Genomic DNA, 21456 nt, shown 5'->3' with positions numbered 1-21456 from the left:
TTGTGTTAATTTCTGCTGTACAGCAAAGTGATTCAGTTATACATACAGATACTCCCACTCCATCGTTCCCCCAACCCCCTTCCCCTTGGCAACCACAAGAAAGTCCACAGTATTAATTGCCAAGTGCAATGGATACTCATGGGAGGAAGATCAGGAACTCAAATTGTATAAAATTGTATAAATATGCCCATCATCCCAGTAGCTCATCCATTAACTCATCTGTCCATGCATCCACCCAACCAATCTTTACTCATACCACAAACATGTAATGAGAATTCGATGGTTGTCAAGCCCTGGTATACGGCACAGGGGTAACAATGATGTCATCTGTTCTATCCAGGGACCAGAGCACTGGTAAGAACTAAACTTGCACATAGTATGTGTGATATGTCTCACCACTGATTTTGGTGTACCAGAGAATCACCACATTGCAGAGGAGTTTAGCCAGTGTAGGGTACGCAAAATTTTTCTCTGCTTTCCAACTGTTTGTATACTTAGGATGCAAAGGAGACAGGCCTTGAGTGAAATTAGAGTGGACACCATTTATGGCTAATCTTTGCGTCTCTAGTATTTAGCGCAGTGGTAGATTCATGGTTAACCTTCAGTGAACATTTGTGGAACTGTACCTGATAAGAATTTGAACTGCTAAAAAGATCTATCAGGATCTTTCTATTAGAAACTCATTGTCTATGTAAGAAAGACTAATGTGCTAGTGGGGTTATAACACAGTGAACTTCAGGCTATAATACATATAAGTAATAAGGAAACAGAGTACGGGGACACAGGGCAGAGAATCACCCTGCCTGAAAACTTTAGAGAAGGCTCTTCAGTGGCAGTGATAATAGAAATGGACCTTGAAGGATGAGTAGGAATTTGCCCAGTGATGAGAGTGAAAGACATGACAGGCTGGAGGAGTGGACTGTCAATACAGACAGAGATGCTGGAGTCAGACAAGTGTGTGGCAAAAGGGAGCTGAATTTTTAGGGAAAATTGGAGGTGTTGAGCCAGAAAATAAGGTTGAACAGAAAGTTTGAGCCAAACTGGGAAGTCTTATATGCCGTGTTCAGAAGCTTGAATTTTGGGACAACCCTGGTAGTCCAGCGGCTAAGACTCTGCCCTCCCAATGCAGGGGGTCCGGGTTCGATCCCTGGTCAGGGAACTTGATCCCACATGCTGCCACTAAGAGTTCGCATGCTGCAACTAAAGATTCTGCATGCCGCAACTAAAGATCGAAGATCCTGCATGCCGCAACTAAGACCTGGCACAGCCAAATAAATAAATAAATATTAAAAAAAAAAAAAAGAAGCAGCAGCAGCTTGAATTTTGTCCCTGCTCAATGGCTTCAAGTAAGGAGAGACAAGATTCAATTTGCATTTCAGATGGATTAGCTGGTGACAGTGTGGAAAATGGAGTTGAGGGGAAGGGGATTAGTTTGGAGGGAGCTGCAGGGCAATATGTCCCAGGTGCCAAGGAGTGATGGTGCGAATGGAGGGGGAGGGGAAGATTCAGATATTTTGGAAGTGATGTGAATGATAAAGCTTCAAGGGGAGGGAAGATTATTGACAACCCTCAGCCTTCTGGTTTGGGCAATGGACTGAATGGGGAATTATCTTGGGGATCCATACATGTTTCCAATATCAAGTCCTTAGGGCCACTTTGCAGGCCTTAAGGCAGCATTCAGCTGATCCAGTTTGATGCGATCTGCTTTCCTCTCCTCCCTAAAGCCTCCCTCCTCATCACCATGTACTCTCAAAACCGACCAGGAAGCAAGACCTTGTCTCCCAAAGTCTCTTCCTTCCTGCTGCTCTCAGGAAGGGAGTGTAAGCATTATTTCTCTTTAAGGAATGTGCTGTTAATTACTAATTATTTTTTTTGAATAAGGAATAGAGGTAAGTTTCTTTACATTTGGAAGACTACAGAGTCCTAAAAATTAGAGATCCTGGTAGATATTTCCTGACTTCTGTCCAAGATGGTGCTTATGAGACCTTACTGGTCTTTGATCAGTGAGGATGGCATTCACTAACCTTTCTCCCTGAGGCATCCTGTCTGTGCTTTGATGACCTATTTCCCAATTGAATTTCCATCCCCTTTGGATGGACATGAAGATGTGGTTGCGATAGGAGAGTCAGGAGAGAATTGTCTCGTCATTGGACTTGGTTGTCTCAAGTGAGTCATTAGCATCCCAGAGAACCACAACCTGGGAGTCATATGTCTCATGGGAAACACAGCCCCTCATCAGGCACCATAAACTCAGTGGGAAGAAAATGAATGTATTGCTGAGAAGGATGAAGAAGGAGAAGGAAAGAAGTTGTTCTGTGCTAAGTTTTGATTCTGTAAGCACCACAACACATAGTGGATGTTTTTGCCCAGGAGCTTGAAATAGGGGTTATTATTGAGATTGCTTCCTGAATGGTGTAAATTTAAGTAAGTAATATTGTGAGAACTGCCTCTGGTTCTCAATAGCATGCTATTAATTAGAGAATATAAAGATCTCAAAAAATGAATTTTCTTTTTTTAAAGGTAAGATTAAAACATTTTTCTTTAGTTGATATAAAAAAAATAATTTGTCCACAATGTATTTATGTATGCTTATGTGTAAGTGAAATAAATGACAGCAATGATAAAAGAGACTGGAGGGAGAAATTAGGATTATTTTGTTATTATAAAGTACTACCCATGAAGTAACGTAGTGTTATTTGAAAGTGGACTTGGATTATGAAAATGAATTTTCTTAAAGAAAGTCAACCATAAAGAACTAAACATCTGAAGAGGAGTTCTGGTCCTGGTACCCACACTCCTGAGCTCTGTGGCTCTGAAATATATCATGTCCTAGAAGCTTGGTTTTCTCATCTCCACAATGAATAGGTTACTCTATTATTTAAAGACTTATCCAGTTCTGAAATCCTATCATTCTATCTCTTCATTTTTCTCTAGTGATTCATCAAAAATAAAGTGAATGAAAATCAGCAGTTACCACATAGCCATCTAGAATTAAGATGCGCCACCCATTTCCTAGGGACATGCTTTTTCTTTTCAACTGTAAGTGAGTTTAACTAGTATTTGACCTTCACATAACCTGCCCCCTTGTTTTGTATTTTGGAGATCAGCTCTGTTTCTCTTCTGAAAGTTTAGGACTCTGTGGTGATTTTAACACAGCAGCCAACAGGTGGGGCTGCAGGCCTGTGTAATTTAACTCCAGTCGCTGACTTCCCTGCTCTTTTTACGGTAATAGAATATCTGCACCTCTGCATATTTTCATTTCGAAATACAAAGTGCCCAGTGAAATAGCCTGATGGGCTCTAATTTTTATAAACCCTAAGGATCAATAATATGTGTTAGCTGCTTGCAAATGAATCTGACTGTGGTGGAGAAGACATTTCCCACTGCCCCACACCCACAAGAAGTTCTACAGCAAGTTTGACTTTTATGCATTATGTGTGTATTGAAAGGCAAAATCTGTGTACCTGAAAAGGCAGCATCCAAGCCCCAGAACACAGAGCATGATTCCATACATGACATGATGGGGATCAGGAAAGGTGTTACGACTATTTAATCATCACCATTCACCCAACTTTGCAAAGCTACCATTACAAAAAATTTTTTTGTTGCAATATAGTTGATGTACAATGTTGTGTTCATTTCTGCTGTACAGAAAAGTGATTCAGTTATATATATATATATATATATACACACACACACACTGTTTTGTTTGTTTTTTTACAAACCAAAATTTTTATCGTTAGATTCTGCAGATATATAATTACCCTATCAAATTACTATGAAAGTTTCTTACCTCTTACTCTCAGTTTCTTATCTCATTGCAGAACAGTAACACACAGTTCAGGAACTAGCACTGGCTCATGAAACACACACATTACATTGAGTAATACACAGAAAAAGCGTAAATCCATGTCAGATTCTTAGAATTAATAAGAGGATTTAGTATATACTCTTTTTAAAATATTCTTTTCCATTATGGTTTATCATAGAATATTGAATATAGTTCCTTGTGCCATATAGTCGGTAAAGCTACCAGTCTTAATCGAAGCTACCATTTGCATCTGGCAAATGGCAGCCATTTTTGCATCTGGCAAAGCTACCATTTTTAATCAAAGAATCATGATATTTAGATCTGGTACTGTCCTTGGTGATATGTGAATCCAAATAAACTAGTATGACAGATGGGGTAGCAAAGACTTAGAAACGCAGCGGGACCTCCAGGGAACCATGACTATTTAATAGCAGATCCAAAATTATAATTGAGGTCTGGCTCAAGTCCATGTGCTCTCTGGAGAACATTAGCTCATTTAAGAGTAAGTTCTGGACTCAGGCAAATCCCCAAACCTCAGTTTTCCCACTCATTGAAATAAATAAATAAATCTATCTCTCTGTCTTTCTATCTATCTGTGTCTGTCTGTTTGTAATTTACCTGACTCTTGCATTTCATATGCACAGGGATAGGTTTCAAGCATTGGAAACTCTTATTCTATAGTTGTCAGAATAAAAAATCAGCTTGGTTTACAATTCAGTGAAACAATCTGGCAGACACCCTTTTATGACATACCGTATACCTCTTGGACAAGTTGTACTGAGTAAAGAACTTGTCTAGAATTCCTTTATTCAAGATCAATAAACTAACGAAGAGTGCGGCTGTGTAAGCCTTTAATCTACAGAGGAGCAGAGGAGCTAGCAGTGCAGGGAGAGGATGAATAAACATCTGCTTTTCCTCTCTGTGTCATTGTGAATAGGGCCTCTTTAGGGAACTCCTGGGCTTTTACTTACTCCAGTGGATCTGTAGCCCAGACTTCCAAACAGGACTGGTTCTGACCTCCCATCTGCCTCTGACTTTCAGCCTTGCCAACAGTGAGGGCCTTGGAGAGAGGGTAACACAGACCATCTTCACTCAGATGAATCTGTCTGTTTATTAACGTGAACTTGGTCCACATGGCTTAAGCAGCTGCTCAGGAATGTTGCAGAGAATGAACTGAACATCTAAGTAGCGGGTCAGGTTATCAAAGCAACTCTGTGGGAAGTTCCTGCAGAGGGTTGTGCCAGGAGGGAGGATCTTTACCCGTCATGTGCTGGTTAATAATCATAATAGCTGATACTGTAGGTCAGGTGTATTTCTTCACTTCTTCCCACAACCTGGGTGACAGGTAGTAATAATTTCTTTTCCAGGTGAGAACACTGAGAGTCAGGTAGACTAAATGACTTGTCCAAAGTGATAATCTTAATAAGTAAACAGTTGCTAACTGCAGGTACCTCTACCACTATAGATGGTGGAAGTAGGATTCAATGTCAAGTTCATTTGACTCCAGTGCTGGTGTTCTTTGCTTGTAAGCTGACTCAAATATATAACCACAGCCTGGAAGCATAATTATCTGGAAGAATATGAAAAATTTTAATGCTAAGCCCAGCTGTCTTAGGCTAAGCCACAACTCCTTAAGATGTATTCTTTCATTAATGTATTTCTTTTTTGGTAAATTTCTTGTGTTCTTACTGAAGGCATATATAACAATTCAAACACATTAAAGAAGTAGCATGCATAGCTCCATTGTTCCAACACAAAGCGGCTTTTCAAAATCAGGCATGTGGGCTTATGAAACCTGAGTGGGGAGTCCAGCTTCAGGCTTGGGGCACTGGGTACAGAGGAAAGTCGGCACTGGAAATTCGAATCCTGGCTGCTGCTTCTCTATGGAGAATCATTTTTCTATATTTGTTCCCAAACACAAGTAAAAAACCAGAGCAACCTGACTTTCCATCTTCCCTGCCTTGTGCACCTGGGGAAAGTATCACGCAGATGTGGATTGTAAATGTTTATACTGCAAAAAGAAAAATGGGGATTATTTTTCAACTCAGATGTGAATTTCCATTTAGGTGATTTCGTTTCAAGATTTTTCTCTGCTTTCTTACCAGATACATTCTGTAACGGTCAAGGATGTTCATGGCCCCATGTGATTGAAAACTCCTATTAACTTAAGCTGAGAGGGGTTTGTTTTTCTCATGTGGCATGTAGGTTAGATGCAGGCAGTTGCTGGTATGGGTTCATGGCACCCGTGGCTTGAAGGTGCCAGTGCTGACTGTTGTCACTCTCTCAGCCTTGTCTTCAGATTCGCGCATTAGGTGGCTGCCCGCGTACTAGACGAATGTCTGCATTCAGGGCGGGAAGAAGTGGAGGGACTTATGTTTGTCCTTTTTATTAGTAGAGTAAAAACTTTTCAGAATGATGGCAGCAGCCTTCTGCTTACCCCTGTCTTTGTACTGGTGTTTGGAAAAGAAACAGATTTCCCATTAGTCAACTGAAGAATAGATTTAAAGAAATCTGGATTGTCTCCACCTTCACTAAAATTACCTTCCTTCTCTTAGAGTAAAGGAGAATATGAAGATGATTTAAAGAAATCAGCAGCCTACCTTACTAATCACCCCAAAGAGAAATGGACGAAGCTTCCTTTGACCTTTTGGGAGCTTTGAATTTTAGTTCAGTAGATCTTATAGACAGCGTCCTGACAAAAGGAGAAAGTCACCTCCCTTTAAGGCAGGCTTTCTCAACCTTAGGACTATTGGCAGTTCACGCTAGAAAGCTCTTTGTTGCAGGAGGCCGTTCTGTGCGTTGGAGGCTGTGTAGCATCTTTGTCCTCTACCCACTCGATGCCAGCAGCACCCCCTTCCCCTTCTGTGACAACCAAAGATGTCTTTAGACGTTACCAAATGTCTGCAGCCAAAAGACCCCTGGTGGAAAACCACTGCTTTACTATGTCATGCTGGAGTTTCGCAGATTTACTCTGCTTTTTCATCTCAGTAGATAGTCCAGCATTTGAAAAGGCAGAGAGACCTGTGCATTGTGACCATTTACAACTGTAGAACAGCGGTTTTCAGTAGCTCTGGGCTCAGTCTCGAAGATTCTGACTTAACTGATCTACGATGTCACCTAGGCGGGATTTTATTGTTCTTATTGTTATTGTTGTTTGCTGTCTTGTTTTTAGCTGCCGAGGTGATTCTAATACTCCACCAGAGATAAGAAACCTTTCTTTAGAAAAGAGTGAGCCTCTCACTCTGAGCCCACCTAGGTTGGTGGGCACAGGACAGCCACCAAGGTCCTGAGCAAGGGCAGGATATAACAGACTTCCAGTCTTTTCAGACCAGCAATAGTCACTCCCAGCCAGTTTTAGGAGTCATCTGGCCAATGTTCCCAACAGGGAAGGGTACAACTAGAAAGACAGAATCTGTGGATTCAGAGATCAAACCCTAGATCTGGGGCAAAAAAATAGAAAGAGATCTTTATAATTAATCTGACAGAAAGAACTAATGAATGGATTAAAATGCCTGACAAGTAAATGATGAAGATAAATGCTTACGATGGTTGTCCTTTGTGTGAGAAGCTGCTGTTACTGACAGTGATGCTATTATCTATTGTTATGGGCAAAGTGAAGCAGGCAGATGCAATGTGTGCTTAGTAGCAGGGATTACTTTCAGTGATGCTATTAATACCCTGGGCGTCTGTATGCCCATTATAAGCAGGTAAGACTAAGATGGATTTGATAAGAAATGGCCTGGGAAAACGTCACAGCTTTCCTAGTATTTAACTTTCAAAACAAGCACTGTATTGGTCGTAGATACTGGTAAGAATTTTTCAAGTGCAAATCCGCAAAAAGACATGTTTTTCACCATGATATATGCTGACTATGCCAGTTCTTCCACCAGGTGGAAATCTATAAGAACTGGCTGGATTCCAGCTCCCAGGAGCCACGGAGAAGGGGACATTTTTGACATTTAGAATTCCAGAAATCCTTGGGTTGAGAAGTGGATTGTTTACCAAAGGTTATGGAGGGAAATGGATCACAGTGGCAAGAACAACAACGTTTCGGAGGGAGAAAGGAGCCAGGGCTTTCTTTAAAATAAGTTGCTTCATATTGGCCTTAGGCTGTCTGAAGTTCAAGGGGATGGGTCTGTCCTAAGCAGCAATCCCATATTCTCCTCGACACTCTCCCCAGCCTCTTACTGCATCCGTTCCCACACAGTGACAGCAACACCAGATACATTTTTTCAGAAAACCCTGAAATTCTTCCATTCCTCAAAGAAACAGAAATCTGTGTGGTAATGAAGCAAGTGGAAACATCTCACCTCTCCACACTTCCCTAAAGCAACACCCGACTCAGACCCCATCATCATCCCTGACCAGAACAAGTAAGTACCTTCATGTCTGTGTCATGGGGAAGACCAATAAGTCAGACAAAGTCTCTCCCTGAAGTGAGGATTCTAAAAATCCCACTAGTTATTGTAAATGGTATACTTTAGATACTATTAGGTAGACATCAAAATTAAATGGCATGAGAAAATGGAGACAGAAGTTGTGTTGAGTTCAAGTTTGTCCTCCAAAAATGGCAGGGTCACAATTTTTGTACCAAACTCAAGGAACGCTCTACCTCTTGGTGAAAGAAATCTCACAGACCTGAAGAGGAACTTCTCTGCCCTGTATCAACTTGATGTGTTCTATGAACTGCCCTTCCCACTGCCCTGAGATGGAGAAAAGTGTGATCCTTCAACACTGTGGTCTGGAAAGTAGAAAACCCTTCCTCGTCATCCTGCCTGGCTCTGGTTGTCTGTGTGCCATCATCTAATTAGCTTCATCTCAACACCCTTCAGTTACTAAACTGGGATTGGCAAGACCCTCAGCGATGTGCTGTCTCTAAGGGTATTGAGTTTCTAGGGCTGGAAGGAGTATTTTTAAATTCAAAAGGCTATACATCCAGGTTATAATGAGAGTTGAAAATCCTGATGGTAGTAAATCTGTTCCAAGGAATTTTTGCCACAGTAGGTGTGATTTCACTACTCTAATAAGATTGTAGTGTTAAATGATGCTTTGGATGGCAACTAGTTATCATTTCTGATTGGGCATTTTAATAATAGCTAATATTCAGATGGTCATTTCTGTACACAAAGCACTTTTAGAGCTATCTGATTCTTGCAGTCACATATAAGAGGGCAAGAACAGACTTTATGGTAAATCACACCTGTGGTATTTGCCAGCTGGGGACCTCTACCTGAGAATAAGGCATCACAGGGGAAAATTAGAGCCAATAAATAAAGAGATTGATATCATTTGTTTACCCAAATCCAGCTGTACCTGAAGGTGTACTTATTTTGTTACTCTTTAAATTAGATGAGATTAAAAAGTCCCTTTCTGCTTAATCCAAGTAAATCACATTTCTGTGCATTGCAACCCAAAGTATCGTGACTAATTCATTATTATTTTAATCTATATTTCCTCTAAAATATAGAGGAAACTGGAGGTCAGAAAGGTGTAATAATTTAAACACCACCAGGAAAACAGAGGATGAGACAAGACTTGAATATACTGACTTGTGTTCTTTTCACACTACCCACCTGAACTAATAATATCTGATAGTTCTTCCATCCTTTTGCTGTTGTAACAAACTAACACAAAAAGAATTACTTGAAACAACACTGTTATCTTACAGTTCAGGAGGTCAGGATTCTGAACTGTGTCAGCCGGGATGCATTTTTTCTGGAGTTTCTAGGGAACATTTCCTTGTCTTTTCTAGTGTCTAGAGGCTGCCTGTATCCCTTGGCTCATGGCCTCAGCATCTTAAGTCTCTCCTCTGACCTCTGCTTCTCACATTTCCTTCTCTGACTCTGGTCCCCTTGCTCCCCTTTCCCTTATAATGACCCTTGTATACGTTGGACCCACGTGGATAATCTAGGATAATCTCCCCATCTCAAGATCCTTAATTTAATGACATCTGCTAAGTTCCTCTTGCCATGTAGGTAAAATATTCACCTGTTCTGAAGATTAGAATATGAACATCTTTGGGGAGGACATTGGTCTTTCTACCATGCCATTCAATTTTTTTAAAGTGCCTATTCTACTTATCCCAGTGAAGGGACCTAAAATTTCATTAATAATAATAATAAAAAAATCCATGGGATTAAAGAAAGTTTGTTGTGATACTGGGAGGGTCCTGCATTCTCATAAGCTGCTGGTTTGGGATCACAACTCTGAGGTGAGAGTGGAGTTGGGGGGATGTCTAGAGGTATTGGTTCTGTTTTGCTGGGGTTTCCTAGATCAGAATGAAGGAGGGAAGAGACTCCTTTTTCTTCCTGCCTCCCTCCCATCTTGGAGGGGCCCCTGATAGTCCCCTTACGTTTCTTCATCCCCATGCAATAAAGCTGAATTTTTTAAGTGATTTCTTTGGATAGTTTCAGTCAGCTCTTAAAATTCACTAGGGGAGGAATCAGTTGGGTTTCTGCTTTTATGACTGAGAGTGTGTGCTGAATTTCTTAAGAGACACAAACTTGGCAGTGTCTAAGCCAGTAAAATTCCACAGTGAAAGAAGGAAATGTATTAACCAACAGGAATGGGAAAAAATGCTCACACCTCTGTGCAGCCATAGGAAACTGACTACTGCATGTTGGAAATTCAGAGCCTGGATCAGCTGGTGGGCCTCTGCATGCCTCAGGTTCTGTACCGTCAGGAGGTCAATGCGGTGATCATTGTTTAATATTTCTTGCCTAAGGAACATTTAAAAAACACAGTCCTAGCGCTAACAGGAGCTCAAATGCTTCGTCTACAGCTGTTGACCTTGAGCAAGATACTGCAATTGTGCATCTGCTTTCCTATCTGCAGAAAATGGCAACGCTCACTGCCAGTGCCTCTGGAGCCCTCTGAAACTCTTACACTTAAATCACCAGTATTTTTGTTGCTCTCACAATAAATAGGATCATCTTAGAGTCCCAAAGTCCTGTGCTAGGTGTTACAACAACAAATATTAACAAATAATTGTTTTTTATAGTTAGTTTTCACTTGCCTAGTATTGAGATAATTGCCTAAAAAATGACAGAATGACTAAACCAGTTCTAGAAAGAAAATATTGTGTAAAAGTGGAGAAACTAACTCAACACAAGGAAAATTGCTACCCCTGAATGTTCTCGATAAGATTAGGAACATAATAAATGAAAAAGTGAGGCATTCAAAGAACTGCCTTGAAAAGTGAGGAGAACTTGATTTGTAAATTGGGAAAAAGCAATTTGTTTTAGAAGAAAAACCAGATTCAGAGTGATTGACACTCAGACTCACCTAAGCTTTGAAAATTCATTGAAAAAAAGAAATTCTTCAGGCATTCAGACAACAAGGAGGGAGATGTTATTCTGGCTGTAAACTTTTCAACATCAACATTCAAAGCTAGAATACAGGAGCGAAGTCTGAGAGGAAAAAAATGCAAGCCATGAATACTATGCCCAATCACATTGTCATTGTACAGTAAAGGTCATATGAATACGTTCTTAAACACGCAAGAACTATAGCCACATGGTACTCATGAATTCTTCATGGAATAAAAGTACTTTATGAGTTTCCAATCACTAAGAAAAAATTTTAATGAACTTGGAAATACAGAAGATGAAGGAAAAAGACTGTTGGTGAATATTAAATTCACAGAGAAATGGAACTAAGAAACAGTGGGAATTATGGTCCCAGAATGGAATACATATATAATTTTCACTGCGAGAACTCACGAATCTGTGTACGCATATGCCCTTAACAAAAATTAAGTGTTGAGAACAGGAATTAGGAGGAATTATAAGAGCCTAATTTCATCATCATTTATAGCAAGGAATCTAAAAGAGAAGCATGCATTGTAAAAATACAATAATGACACCAAAATTTTAGTTGTTTTTATAATCTAAATTTTTTATAAAGTTTAAGAAATATTTTAGGAAATAACATATGTTGAGTTTAAGCAATATCGATTCTAAGTTTTAAATGAGTTTATTGCGTTTACGGTTTTTTTCTGCTACATTAAGTATAATATAATTGCATCATTTCATTTATGGATGGCTATAAAACTTCACATCTTTGTAAAATCCCATTCCATTAGACCAATGCCTTGGGGCATAAGAGAGACAGTTATTCAATAAGACTCCAAAGCAAAATGCCAAATTGGGAAGACAGGTGGCCATTCTTCTCAGTGATTTTTTGAAAAACAATATACTTGTGGCTCTGATTAAGTAAAATTTAGATTTACTTCAACAAATATTTAGTGAGTATCCACTCTGAGTAGCTGTTATGGTTCTCTGCTAGGTGCTGTCATATATATTACTTGGTTTAATAATCAGAACAATAAACCAACTTATAAACTTGTAGAGACCATATTAAAATAGGCAGAAATGACCCTTGCAAGCAAGTAGGAGCGCTTCATAATTTTTCACCCTTTCTTTTACATCTATTGAATGGCTTAAATGACTAGATATACACAATAGGTTTTCCTTTTTTTTTTCTTTCCTTTAGTCCAGCTTAAAGGATCTCAAGTATAATGTTCCTAGGAAGTAGCGAACAGCATGTATACACGAAAAGTATACTGTATAGGTGATTTAAAAATCTATAGGAAAAATAGTAACCTTATGCACTAGTTTTAGAATCAACTGCAAGGTAAAATATTGTACCACTAAAAATTCAAATTGTTTAATTAAAAAAAATCTATATACTATGAATCCATTTACATAGATTGGAATCTATTCACCTCATTTTCAGTCTATCAAGCTAATGATTCATCCAAATGGTTGGAGAGATGTGTGGAATAATGTTTACCTAAAGCTAAAGTTGTTATTTTTGAGTGATGTTTAAAAATTCACTTTCTTTTTCATACTTTGTCATTTGTTGGAGTGCTCTATCATGATCAAGCATTGTTATGGACTGAACTGTGTTCTCCCAAAATTTATATGTTGAAGCCCTAACCCCTAATGTGGCTGTATTTGAAGATAGAGACTTTAAAGAAGTAATTAGGGATAAATGAGGTCATAAGAATGGGCCTTAATCCTATGAGAACAGGAAGAGACACCAGTGATGTGTGTGCACAGGGCAAAGACCACATGAAGCACAGAAAGAAGGCAGCCGTCTCCAAGGAGAGGCCTCAGGAGAAAACAACCCTGCCGGCACCTTGATAATGGACTTCCAGACTCCAGAATTGTGCTAAAATAAATTCCTGTTGTTTAAGCCACCCAGGCTGTGGTGTTTTGTTATGGAAGCCCTAATGGACTAATACATGTATTATGTTTACAAAAGCTCATTTTCTCTGTCTTTCTCTCATAATTGATAAAAATGCCTGAAGCCCTTTAAAAATGCTCTATAGACTGCCATTAATAGCGACCTGAAACACGCCTGCTAAAAATACCCAGCTGGAGGCCCATAAAAGCGCTGCTGGGGCTGGCGCCCGACACTTCTCGCACTACTCCGAACCTCAGCCAGACGCGCCCAGACCAGCCAGCATGACCGAGCGCCGAGTGCCCTTCTCGCTCCTGCGGGGCCCCAGCTGGGACCCTTTCCGCGATTGGTACCCGGCCCACAGCCGCCTCTTCGACCAGGCCTTCGGGATGCCCCGGCTGCCCAAGGAGTGGTCGCAGTGGCTGAGCCACAGCGGATGGCCGGGCTACGTGCGCCCTCTGTCCGCCGCCGCGATGGAGGGTCCCGCCTACAGCCGCGCGCTCAGCTGGCAGCTCAGCAGCGGCTTCTCGGAGATCCAGCAGACTGCCGACCGCTGGCGCGTGTCCTTGGACGTCAACCACTTCGCCCCCGAGGAGCTGACGGTCAAGACCAAGGACGGCGTGGTGGAGATCACTGGCAAGCACGAAGAGCGACAGGACGAGCACGGCTACATTTCCCGGTGCTTCACTCGAAAATACACGCTGCCCCCCCGGTGTGGACCCCACCCAGGTCTCCTCCTCCCTGTCCCCCGAGGGCACGCTCACAGTGGAGGCCCCGTTGCCCAAGCCAGCCACCCAGTCGGCAGAGATCACCATCCCTGTCACCTTCGAGGCGCGTGCCCAGCTTGGGGGCCCAGAAGCTGGGAAGTCTGAACAGCCTGGAAACAAGTAAAGGCCCTAGCCTAGTTGCCCACCCCACAGTAGCCATCACTGACCGTCCCCACCCACCAAACCTCTGTACTCTTTTGATATCTTTACCTTATGTTTTTCTCAAAGTTCGAAACAACTGCCTGCCCCTAAAAAAAAAAAAAATGCTCTATAAATGTACAGACATAATCATGAGAAAGCCCTAAAGGGTCTGAAAGGGACTTGACTTTATCCACACTTAGGAAGACTGCACAACTCATCTCGAAGTTTCGTAAGAACAGGCTCTCTCCCGAGTTCCAGCCACATCAGAGAATCACCACAAGAGCTTCTCCTTCTACAGGAGGGCGGCACCTGGCTTTTGTCCTCTCAGGACCCAGAGTGTGCAGTGATCTCTTTCTTACTTTTCAAACTTAAAAATGTTTTGGGCTGTGTGAAGGTGGTGGTCCACCTTTGTTGGTGGTCCAGCTTTGTATGGAACTGGCTTTCCCCCAGACCTTGAGAAAACAACCCCCAGGCCAGGCTGCTTCTCCAGTTAGCTGTTCTATGGGGGGGGGGGGGGTGGTGACAGCAATGAACAGAATTTGACTCTTCCATGAATCCCATCCTTTACAAAATGTGTTTCTACTGCATTTGCTCTGCGAATACATGGTTTTAAAGTCAAATGCATTTCGGGAATTCCCTGGTGGTCCAGTGGTTAGGACTTTCACTGCCAGGCGCGCCGGTTCAATCCCTGGTCGGGGAACTAACATCCCGCAAGACATGCGGCACAGCCAAAAACAAAATAAGTAAAGTCAAATGCATTTGAAAAATATTGCCTAATGACTCTTTTCAAGTGGATTCCTCAGAATCCTTGGACATAAGCTCAGTGCTCTGGGAGTTCTCTATAAGACTTTTTAAATTTTCTGTTTCTGTATTTTTAGTTTAATAATCATCAAAAAATTCACATTTCCTCGATCATGTATATGACCTCCTTATAATGAAACTTTGTCACAATATTTCAGTGTCAAAGTTTCCATTTGTGTTTATTAATTCAGGCCTCTGCTAAAATTACATGATCCTCTGGAATCAAAACAAATTATATTTCAGCAGCATTTCCAAAACAGAAAAATGATCAGAGAATTGAGGCATGATGAGACACAGGGTAGATGTGCTAACCTCAGAAGTAGATGATGCTAACCTCAGAAGAACTGGCTTTGCAGCAAAGTGTCCAGTACTCACCCCGAGAGGAGATTTGGTTGGCTTCTCATTTTAGTGTACCACCCTTGAACAGTTTATTAGCTGTATAAATACGGTTTGGTTCATATTAAATATGCTGCCTAGTAATGATATTAAATACACAATGAAGAATTTTCCGTTCCTGATTCCAGCAATAATTGGATTGGATACCCAGAATAGAAATAAGTAATTAAGGCCTTGCATTTTGAGAATTACCTTGTCAGTTTTCCCCTATAATATCATTTATCTTTTTAAGACATCTGCTATTTTTGCTGCGCACACATGCCCTCATTTGCTCTTGCAATCTTTCTTTATTTTTTTCTTGTCTGGGCATTATAAACTTTGAAAAAGAACTGCAGAAATATGACTTGCAGCCATCTTTGAAACCTAAGTCCTTTGTGCTTCAGAAGAGAAAAGATGAATTTTTGGGGAGGACACTCTTTGGTGATTGCTTCATGCTTCTGCTTCTGGCCATTGCTCAATTCATTCATGCTATGAAACTCAGATGCTGATGTAATGAAATTATAGGCAGGGACACCACTGGTGCCCATCCAGGGTTGGCTTGGTTCCTCTTCAACATCTCTTTCCATTGGTAATTTCTTTTTAATCAGAATCTAGGGAAAATACAATGAATATCTTCTGCTGGGACAAAAGGTTCTGCCTCATTCCTTTAAATTCCAAGATTCTTGGAGTTTAAAGAATCAACCCAACGTGTTTTACCCACCTTTGTTGTTGTTCTGAAGGTGTCCTAAGATCTCTTTTCTCAAAACAGCTTCTTATCTTTGTGAAAGGCCTGACTTCTTTCCCTGAAAATACAGATTTCTTTCATTTATTTAGGCCAAGGGTTGGTAAACTCTTTCTCTAAATAGGCAGATAGTAAATATTTTCAAGTCTGTGGGCCATAGGGCCTCAGTCACAGCTGTTTAACTCCAATGTAGCATAAAATCAGATAATCTGTAAATATTATAGACATAGATATGTATAAATAATACAGACATTGAGAATACGTAAGTGAATAGGCCTGGCTGTATTCCAAAAGAACTTTGTTTACAAAAATGGGTAGAGGGAGATCTGGCCCAAGGGTCATAGTTTTCAATCCCTGTTCTAAACTTAAGAAAGTAATGAAGAAAATGTTGGTAATGCAGACTATATTTAAAAGTGTGCTGTGTCGGGCTTCCCTGGTGGCGCAGTGGTTGAGAGTCCGCCTGCCAATGCAGGGGACACGGGTTCGTGCCCCGGTCCAGGAAGATCCCACATGCCGCAGAGCAGCTGGGCCCGTGAGCCATGGCCACTGAGCCTGCACGTCCGGAGCCTGTGCTCCACAACGGGAGAGGCCGCAGCAGTGAGAGGCCCACATACTGCAAAAAAAAAAAAAAAAAAAAAAAAGAGTGTGCTGTGTCTATAGCTGTTACATTATCAATAACACAAAAACTGAGCAAATATTTTTCTGTTATTTGAAAATTATTATCCAGTTTGGCAAAGGAGTCACATTATTGATGAGTAAATAAGGTTCCATCACCTTTGTTGTTTTCCTGCCATCTCAGTGGTTAAGAGAAATGAAAATATCAACTTGCATTCATGTCAGAGCTATTCGTTTGTCAGTTACAACTGTAGTCTGGTTATGAATACGGGAGTTTGGTAAAAATCAAAGGAAGTAATCAGTGGGAATCAATTGGCTGTGTAGAATTTACAATAAAGAGAACTATATATTTATTATTTGACAATTGTGTGCCACTCTTCCTTTTCATTAGTAAATTTTATTGTAAATATATGTATGTATAGATTAGATATAGTTATGTATATATTCTCTTTTTTTTTTGAGGAGCCATATTAGTGACATGAGATCTACCTGTTCTAGAAATCTGTAGCAATCCAATGGTTGACCTCATGTGAATTTTATGCTCAAGATTTTGGTCTATGGGCTGGCAGAATCTTGGTAAAAATCATGCCTTATAGAGTGCTCTGGGGGGCAGTATTACAAGGCCAGTAAGCTCATGGTTCTAATCTGGGTTCAAATCCTAGCTCTACCTCATAGCTGTGTAATCTAGCAACATTAATTTTACCTATTTTTGCCTACATTTCCCCATATATCAAATACAGAATAATGATAGTATCTAACTTACATATTTATGGAAGAATTACATGAGAAAATTTATAAGAAGGATTTGGCACAGTGCCTGATAAATAAAGGCAGCCCAACAATATTAGCTGTGAATTTATAACAACTATACTTATCTAAATGTTTCAGAGACTTCTAGTTGTCCCCCAATATCCATTCCTTATTTCTTCATTAGTAATAAATTTCCCTATATTTAGCTGGGCATCTGACTTCCAGGAATAATGACTATGTTTTCCAACCTCTCCTCTGTGTAGGTATGGTGACATACCAGCAGAAGTGAGGTATGCAACTTTGAGGAAGAGTCATTATGGGATAAGGATGCTCCCCTTTTCACCTCTTCTTCCTTTCTGTTGACTTTAATGTAGCTGTGATGGCTGGAGCTCAAGCAGCCACCTTGGTCCAGAAAGTTCTAGCAACATTTTGAGGATGGTAATACAATCGAGTAGAAGGAGTCTACGTCCCTGATGATCAAGAGGCTGTCGTACAAGTCCCGAACTACTTACCTCTCATTTTCTTTTGCCTTTCTGTGTTTTCTGTCACTCACAGCTGAACTTGATCCTAACTGATAGACTGGGCATGTTACATATTTCATAAACCAAACTCACCCTGTGAACGTTGACCATGATGGTTCTTCAAATGTTCATACTTCATTTTGTCTCCAAATGGGGCTTTATGTCTCTGTTCTCAAGTTTCTGACTTGCTTTCTCATGACTTTGCTCTGATCGTTATGCAGATTACGTTGATCAACTGTCCCAGTTTGCACAGGACTAAAGGATTTCCTGGATCATGGGATATTCAGTGCTAAAACCAAAAAAAATCTGGGCAAACCAGGATGATTGGGTCATGCTTGCTCATACTGAGTAGACCAGCAAAACCTCCTTTCTTCCTCTGTACTTTCACAAGTCTGCGATCTAGATTTTTCTCACTAATAGTGCTAGCCAACCTAAAATAACTAAGAATATCTTCTTCTAGAGTAGGCTGGCAAAGTTTTTCTGTCAAGGGTTAGATAGTAAATATTTTAGACTTACGGACCATATGATCTCTAAAGCAACTACTCGCCTCTGCATTTAGAAAGATCCATCTCTCTAAAGTATAGCTGGAATTAGGTCACTATTCTATCAAAAAAAAAATCTTTGATGAATCACCCACTATCTATAAAATAAAGCATGTGGCTCTCAGATACATCATACCTATCTTGCCACATAATCTCCCTCATCACTCTCACGGTCTCACACTGTACCAAGCCGAACTTCCTGCATTTCTCAAACATACTGTGGGTTTCCATACCTCTGTGCACAGGGAGGTGAGCCTGTGCTGTAAGGAGGCAAGACTCAGAACGATGGTTCCACTACTTAGAAGTGGACGGAGTTCGGGAAATTTGCTTAAACGCTCTAGTGTCAGTTTCCTAACCTATAAACTGGTGATGATATCACACAGGGTGGTGGTAAGGATGAAATGCTGTCACTGATTGATTCATACATTCAGTCATGCAGTTACTTATTAGTTAATTCAACAAATAAGGGATGGGCGTCCCCTGTGTGACACAGTGCAAAGTTCAGGGCTACAACGTCCAATTTACCAAGGTCCCTGGGGCCAGTTTCAAGATATGTATTGTTTTCATGAAAATAGTTTAGCATAGAAAGAATGATATTCTCTGAGTGTTGGTTGGTTAAATCTACAACCCAGGTACAGACTGCATAGTACTCAAGAATGCTTACCCCAGGGTTGTTCAGCTAGCGGGCTAATCTGAGAGCCTATCAGCAGAAGCCATTAGTTCACATGTTTCTGCAATCTTTACCTCAGCCAACACCAAAGGTTTTAAAATTTGCATGTAACTATGGCAAGTAGTTTTTATTTGTGAAACTGGTATCTTGATGCCATGACAAATGCTGGGAATAGGTTTGCATCGGTGAAATAAAAGGTATTTGGGATCAGTGGATTGGCTGTTGAGAGCTGGTCCCTCCCCATCCTTATGTGAACAGGATATAGGAATACACGGAGGTGTGTAGCCTTTACAGGAGGGATGATGCCATGAGTTAACCTCTAAATGGTTCTGTGAAATTGGAGGATTCAAGTTGCCAGACATCCTTGGAAAGGATAACACCCCCTTGTGTGAGACACGTTGGCAGAGCTGCCTCATTTGAATCTTACCACATCTTCTTTATCCATTCATCTGTTGATGGACAAAAAATAAAAATTCTTTTAAAAAAATTTTTATTTTATGTTGGAGCATAGTTGACTAACAATGTTGTGGTTGTTTCAGGTGTATAGCAAAGTGATTCAGTTATATGTATACATGTATGTATTCTTTTTCAAATTCTTTTCCCATTTAGGTTATTACAGAATACTAAGCAGCGTTCCCTGTGCTATACAGTAGGTCCTTGTTGGTTATCTATTTTAAACATAGCAGTGCTTAATGATGCCAAGTTAACTACTTTAAAAGTGAAGAGAAATGGGGCAGCGCTGCATGTTTATTCTGTGGTTTTGTGCACCTGAGAAGCAAGAACCTGGGTTCATGAAACATGACTTAGGGTAGTCCCTGCTTATATACCCTGGTTCTCATGGTATCATCTTTTAAAGTCAGCTGAGGCATCTGTTTAAAATTAAAGTTTCAGGCAGGGCCCCACCTTTGACATTCTAATTCAGAATGTCTGAAGGGGATCCCTTAATTAGTACTTACAATACACAATTTACGTGATTCTGGTACAGGTTTATGTTTTTACATGTGTCTTTCTGCAAAGGGAGACTACCAGTCAATTAACACTCAAATTATCAGGCATAGATTGAATGATTTTTTTCGTACCTGTTGGACTCTTTGAGAAATAGACCCCAAGGTGTAATTTTGCCCTGAGCTTTAAGTAATTTTGCAGACTCAAGTCTTCTCGGAAACACAGGGGTCTTAAAACTTTGATGAAATCAAACATGTACTCTGAGCTCAGGTATATTACAAATGTTATGGCTCAAATTTCTCTAAAAATTCTAAATAATTGTCCATTTAAGTCACTTTCTTCTCACTTTTTATGATGAAAAAATGACTCCAAGAAGTTGTGACATTTGCCCAGTGTAACTCTGTGCATCAGGGTGAGAGTACAAATAGGTCAGAGAACCAATTATACTCTTTCCGGGAATCCCCTCACTGCCCTCTCACCAAAGCACTGTCATCTATACAATTTCAATGACTCACTGACCTAGAAGCCGCCCCTCTGTGGCCAGTCAAGCTCCTTTATCCCTGCACTTTATTCAACCTTGGTTCTGACATCGTAAATCCCATAGGATCTTACTGGGACTGTGGCAGGTTTTCTACTTAAAATCACCCTGAGACCACTGGCTCATTTCAGCATTTGAAGAACTCTCATGCCTCTGTACATGTCTGAAACTGCCAGTGAACTGAATTTGTGCCTTCTCCTGCTTATTACAAATCTCCTAAACCACTTGGCAGGCAAAGCCACTGCAAGAAATCAAGGGGAGGCTTTTGTTCCATTTATAGAACAATATGGGCTTCCTCTAGAGCCAAAGTCACACCTGTGTACTCGCTTGATGAAAATGGCTTATAACCAAAGAGTCAGTGGTGCCTAAAAATGCATCGTGATTTCACATGTTTTCTCCATTATGTTGAACAGTAAGTAGAGAGAGACATAATTAGCCTTATAAGATGATTAAAAAGTCAAGGCCTAGAGAGATCGAGAGATTTGCAAAGCTCACACAGTAAGTGCCAGGGAAATGATTAGGGTATATTTTTCTACCTCCTCATCCACTGTTCTTTGCATTATTTGTGATCCTTCTCCTTCCACCTGTTTTCAGAAGATATTTGTGAATCTTGCAACAAAAAGCATGAAGAGAATAAGGTGGATACATATAAAGATGTAAAAAAAGCTTGTAGTCCTGCAGAGAGAGGATAAACATGGAAGGAACCTGGAATAGCATGGTTGTCTCCACCGAGCAATACCATTGGCGTTGAGCTTCCTGGTTACCAACGTGAAAAGACATCAAGGTGAATTACAGATTTCTGATGGTCTGATGAAATCAACTATACTTTTTTTTTTTTCTCCCAAGAAAACGGAGTATGAGTGTCTGGTCTAAATTCTAAGAATCTATAGTGAGGATCCTCATAATTGAAACACTAAATTAAAAAACAAATCTTCAACATAAATAATGCAGAAAAAGTAAAAATGATCTTCATATGACCTCTGCTTCTTACCACCCTTAAAGAAGCAAGAGGCATGCCATTCCATTGCAGCTCAGTAAAGAGCCTTCTGTAA

The 21456-nt window shown here is 40.5% G+C and overlaps 1 pseudogene; it reads left to right on the top strand.

Annotated features, from left to right (window-relative positions):
* The first annotated feature begins 13152 nt into the window (after positions 1-13152).
* LOC132431607 (heat shock protein beta-1 pseudogene) lies at positions 13153-13985 on the top strand (annotated as a pseudogene).
* The last annotated feature ends 7471 nt before the right edge of the window (positions 13986-21456 follow it).

Source organism: Delphinus delphis, chromosome 10, assembly GCF_949987515.2.
Source record: "Delphinus delphis chromosome 10, mDelDel1.2, whole genome shotgun sequence".
Taxonomy (NCBI): domain Eukaryota; kingdom Metazoa; phylum Chordata; class Mammalia; order Artiodactyla; family Delphinidae; genus Delphinus; species Delphinus delphis.
The sequence above is the reverse complement of the archived record's forward strand: the minus strand, read 5'-3'. Positions and strand labels throughout refer to the sequence as shown.